Consider the following 6000-nt stretch of genomic DNA (forward strand, 5'->3'; position numbering starts at 1 on the left):
GCCACAGAGATTTTGTTCAGACGCCAAAAGTCGACACAAAACCGCAGTGAGCCGTCGTGTTTTTTCACCAAAACGATCGGCGCGCCCCACGGGCTGTTGGAAGGGGAAATGATATCGGCGGCTAGCATGTCATCAACAGCCGATTTGACATGATCCTTTTCGGCGGGACTCAACCGAAAGGGATTTTGGCGGATTGGCGCGCTGTCACCCGTGTCAATATGGTGTCGCAGCAATTTGGTACAACCAATATCAAATTTGTGTTGACTAAAAACGTCAGCAAATTCGCTCAGGAGAACTCGCAGCTGCGCGCGCTGCGAGTCGGACAGGTCCACTGAACCCGCGCAAAGCGCATCCAGCCATCCGTCATCACAGTCCGAATGCGGTCGCGACGGAGGATCGGTGGATACCTGACCCACGAGTGGTTCCTCATAGGGTACCGGCGTTGCGTGTGCAAGCACGGTCCCTTGAGGAACCACGGCCGTTCGCGATCCCACATTAAGGACTGCAATGAAGGGGTCCCCATCCCCTCTCACCATGGTCTGAGCCGCGAGCAAATCGGGTCCATTGACCCCGGCCCGAGATGGTCCCAACAAGACCCCCCTGATCCGCAACCCCTTCATTAAACGGCCGACGCAACCTAAGAGGGACGAGCATCTGAGCCCCCGGAGGTACGCGCACAGTTTTTGTCACGAGCGCCTGCACGGTGGCAAACGCCCGACACTCCGTGGTGGGGGAAGACAAAAATGTAACGCGTCGGCCCGATGGGAGCTCAATGCACCCCTGGTCAATCAGGATACGGATGGGCATTTTGGCCAAGAAATCCGTCCCCAACAGGCACGGAACCGCGAGTGAGGAGGAAACCAAAACAGGCCCGGATAATTTAATGTCTCCAATGCAGATAGTGGCGCGGATTTGCCCAATAATGCCCAGCGAGCCCCCGTTAGCGGCATAGCATAGCACGTCAACAGGGAGCAAGGGACGACTTTGAACGGGAAGGATGTTATAAATCAAATCAGATATAATGGTCGCCGATGCCCCTGTGTCAATTAAAATCCGCACCTCTACCCCATCAATATGACCAACCACAACCGATGATCCAGCCGACGCAGCAACGACACGATGGGCGAGCTCCCACCACTGACCCGGTTGGAGCGCTCGCCGCATTACAGAACAATCGCGCGCGATGGACGGGGAATTTGGAGCCCTGTTTAGTTGAGCGCGTGAGTGTGTGTCGGATGTGTGTGTGGGCCAAACGTGTGAGGTGCCGCGACTCGCCGTATTTCTCTGCTGGAGCTTGGGAGGCGACGGCGTGGTGTCCTGACGAGGTGTCGCCCTGCGCTGACGGGGAGCCCGGCATCCTGACGCAACGTGGCCTTGCAGGCCACAGTTGTAGCAGCGTGTGAGCGCCCCGGATGTCCTGGGCTGCTCCTGGCGGCCCGGTCCATTCCGAGCCAGTGGTGCCGCCGATCTCCATTCCCCTCGCCGCTCCACCCCGCAGACCTCCTCCGATGGGAGGGCGGCGGCCGCCATGGCATGGCCGGCCGCCCCCTTCGCCGCCTTTCGACGTAGGGACCGCAAGCCCCCGTGGATGTGGCGCGCGACCAGCAGGGACGACATCTCCGCGTCGTCTTGAACCAGGACGTTGACGTCCAGCTCATCAGCGAGTAGCAGCAGCTTCTCAGCCACCATGGCATCCACTCCTTCCTCGTCCATCCTTGGAAAAGCAGCCTTTGCCAGAGCCAGGAGAGCCGTCCGGAAGGCCAGGGGCGATTCGTTGGTGCCCCGACGCCGATCGTGGAACAGCTGCCTGCAGTCCGAAGGCGGCCCATAGACGGCTGACAGCAGCTGCAACGCCAGGTGTAGAGTGGCGCGCTTTTCCCTCGGCGCCGAGGTGAGGGTAGCCAGGGCGTCGTTGTCCAGCATCGCCGGCAACGCGCGTAGAGCCTCGGCGTCCGTCCAGTTCGCCATCTCTTGATGAGCGATGAACCGCCTCTGGAAGCCGCCCCAGTCTCCGTCTGCGCCTACGAATTCTTTTAGAGGCGGCAGACGCTGCTGTAAGGCGACGTCCGTGGCCCCAGCTCGCTCTCCGTCGCTCCCCGCCGATGATACAGTGTGGGCGGGCTGTGAGCATGGCATCGCCGGTCGCTCTGATGTTGACGCGCTGGCCGGTGTTGATGATGTCACGGCCTGTGCTTGGCGCTCAGCAGTCACGTGACGCAGGCCGGCCCCGCCCTCCGCTCGTACTGTAGTGATGGCGGGAAATTTAACCGCGAGCCGCGTCGGGGTGGCGGGAAACGTCGCCGCGCGTCGGCTGCCGTCGTCGACCCGCGCTGCCCCTCCAGCCCCCAGCCGCGTGATCTCCTCCAACGCGGCGGCCGCGGCGTAGAGCAGTTCCGCCAGGCGGGAGTGGGCCAGCCGGAGTCCTTCGGCCGACGCATCCCCCCCCTCTTGTCGTAGCGGCGCGGGCGTACTCGGCCCCGGCTGCTCCGACCCGACCCCGGCCATCTCTGGTGTTGATTCTGCCGCGGCGTCTTCCATCTCCGACTCCCTGGTACGTGTCGTCCCTCGTGTGTCCATCGTTGGACGTTTTACTTCTGACACCAGATGTAGTAAGTATATGGGAGGCTTGACTGACAGGATCGGAGGCACACTTGTTTATTACAACAACACAGTAATTACAGGTCACTTGGCTACAGGGATTCACGACAGCTAAGCCCTCTAACCTATACCAATTCCTCCACTACGGGGCTAGGGGAGGCTATCTGTCCCAGCCTGGTTAAGCTGGGATCCCGGCACCCTGAGTCACCAGACCAGCTTAGTCTGGGCTCTCGGGGCCACGCCACCGGCTTGCCCTGGTTGGCCCTTATGAGGACAGCGAGCCAGGGGAGCTCTGGGGCCTATTCTAGCAGGTCTTCCGTCTTCTCTGGTTAAAGCTGAGTCCCGACCTCGAGCCCTCGAGCTCATCACCTTTTATAGGACTGGCCCCCGAGGGGGGGCCCGTGGGGGATGCACCTGCGGACGTCGGTGCGAGCGCCACCCTTGTGTACGGCCGTAACCCCGCCCCTTGTGTTTGTTGGCCATCCGTGGCCATGCATAATCACACCTCAACATTCGTAGCCATGCGCAATTACACCTCTACATATGTAACTAATAAGGCTATGACGTCTCCTGGTCAAACCCCACTTGGCGGAGCAATGATATTGAATCTTCACCCTCGGGGATCCTCCAAAAACAACACTACCGATGGCCACGTGGAATGTTCAAACGCTCACTGGAGAGGAGAGGCTGCCACTCCTTTGTCGGGAGCTGGACCGGTACCGCCTGGATCTCTGTAGCATTCAGGAGGTCCGATGGGCCGGTTCTGGCTCCTGCCACCATGAAGGGTGGACAAACAATAGGGTGTGGCTCTTCTTCTGAACAAAAGAATGAAGGGGGCGTGGGAGCGTGGAGGTGAGGTGTGGGAAGCTGTAAGCTCCAGCAGGGGCGGTTTCTTCATTAGGGCGATTGGGCGACGCACCACCAATGTCATTGAACCACAGTCACGCTAGCCGTCACTGCAGCCTCTGGATATAGTCCAATCAGCGTCATGTCACGTTCTGTGGAGTACCGCCTCTTTTGGGGCGATTTCACTCCGGCTGAGAATCGCCCCGAGTGGCCCCATAGACTTACATTGAAAGATGTTTTTTTTCGAACGGGGGCGCTGCAATGCATTCTCTATGGCTTCCAGGAGGGCAAGCCCTAACGTGCTTACGTCATCATACGTGCTAACGTCATCATACGTGCTTACGTCATCATACGTAAGCACGTTTCATCCAACAATATAATTTATCGCTACCTAGTGGAATCTTTAATAAAATAAACTTGAGTGGTTTGTTTTAATAGTGAGTATATAAACAAACAAGATGTATTGTAAGAGTCACTTTATTTTGCATTAATATTAAAGAAGTGAAGTTGCCTTTACATGCTTAAGCTGTTAATTTATTCATTGCATGGGTGGACCTTATCCTTATCAATCATCCAGACATTTGCCCCCCCTGAGAGATTTTGCAGGAGCCGCCACTGAGCTCCAGGCTACTTTGGGCTCGCCTTCCCATCAACCGGAGGCGAGGAGTGGTGGTCGTGGTTACTTATGCCCCCACCGAAGACGAACATCCGTGGAGGGATGCAGGCAAAGCCAATGAGTCAGATGCCTTCTAAAGTGGCCACTCGGGACAGAGTCATCTTGTTGGGTGACTTCAATGCCCGAGTTGGTCATGATGCTGGCACCTGGTCTGGAGTGATTGGAAGGCATGGGCCAGATCAGCTCAATAACAACGGTAGGAGGCTGCTAGATTTTTGTGCAGCCCATGGGCTTGAAATTACCAACACGCTCTTTCGGCATCGGCGCATCCAACCAAGAACATCTGCTGGACTACATAGTGACGGAACAGTGGATGCGAGCCCATGTCATTAACACCAGGACCTACCGTGGAGCTGATCTGCCCTCTGACCATCGACTAGTCATCTGTAAGATGCGCCTGCCATTCTTCCACTCCGGTGGTGGGTGTACACCCAGGTCCCCTTCCAACCTAAAGTGGCCTGGTCTCAGTTAGCTGATGAAAGTTGTAAGCGAGAATTTCATCATCGCTTGCAGCTGGGGTTGGCATCGTCCCCCACTCCTCCTGATGTCGAGGGTAAATGGGCGAGGTTTACGACTGTGACTCATGCAGCTGCAATGGCTGCTTTGGGTATGCGGTCCAGACCTCCTCAGAAACCCTGGCTGACAGAGGAGGTGTTCAGGATAGTTGAAAAAAAGCGACAGGTCCACTCTCATCGGCTACAGCATCCCACGTCAGAGAATGAGGAGGCTTACCGCAGCCTTCGCTCGGAGGTTCGGAGAGCCATAAGGCGCTGCAAGGATGGGTGGTGGTCGCGGGTTGCTGAGGAGATGAAGTCTGCCTCAGTGGCCCGCGATCACAAATCACTATTTAACTCCATCAAAAAAGTAACCTGCAGCGCCACACCTATTACCATCATTAGGGGAATAAAAAGGTGATCCAATCTCCGACCCCCAGGAACAGGTTTGCAGATTTGCTGAGCATTTCTGTGAGGTCCTGGGGGAGGGGAAATCCCTCAGCCAGGAAAACATCATGGCACAAAGTGGGGATGACCCTGCTGAGGCTGCGGTGCCTCAAATATTGGAAGAGGTCACTCCCTGTGAGTGGTTGGCTGAGGTGCCATCTGTTGAGGAAGTACTGAAGGCGATCCGGAGTCTGAGACCAGGAAAGGCACCGGGCAGAGATGATCTCCCAAGTGAAATGCCGAGGGAGGGTGGCTTTTGTGCACAGACTGCCCTATATGGCATCATAACAAGTCTGGACCGCTGGACGGGTTCCGCAGGATTGGAAGGATGCCCTGGTGGTCCCCCTCTTTAAGAAGGGGGACCGACTGTAACAACTACAGGGGCATCTCACTCCTCAGTGTGCCGGGAAATGTCCTGGCATGGATTATTCAACATCGCCTTGCTAGGCACACCGAGGAGAGGCTTGCGGAGCTCCAATGCGGTTTCAGGAAAGGGCGGTCCTGCACAGATGCCATATTTTCTGTCCGTCTGCTACAGCAGAGATGTAGGAAATTTCAACAAGACCTACATCTCTGCTTTATTGACCTGATCAAGGCCTATGATACCATCAGTAGGCCTGGGCTCTGGGTTGTTCTTCGTGCTTTCAGAGTCCCTGACCCTCTGCTCACGATCATTAAGGACCTTCATGATGGTGAGCGGGCCCGGGTTAAACTACGTGGCCGGCAGTCAGAACCTTTCCTTGTACACCTTGGGGTGCGACAGGGATGTCCTCTGGCTCCCACATTATTTAACATCTATTTTGACCACGTAGTTCGTGAAGCCTTCAATAGCTGTACCGGGGGAATCTCCATTTGGTACAGATATAATGGGAGGCTGATCGATGCCCGGGTGCGATCAAGGGATGGCTCCCTATTGGTCAACCACATTACAGAGGGAAA

Source organism: Lethenteron reissneri, chromosome 26, assembly GCF_015708825.2.
Source record: "Lethenteron reissneri isolate LAM-NWPU_2019-01 chromosome 26, ASM1570882v1, whole genome shotgun sequence".
In the NCBI taxonomy this organism is placed as follows: domain Eukaryota; kingdom Metazoa; phylum Chordata; class Hyperoartia; order Petromyzontiformes; family Petromyzontidae; genus Lethenteron; species Lethenteron reissneri.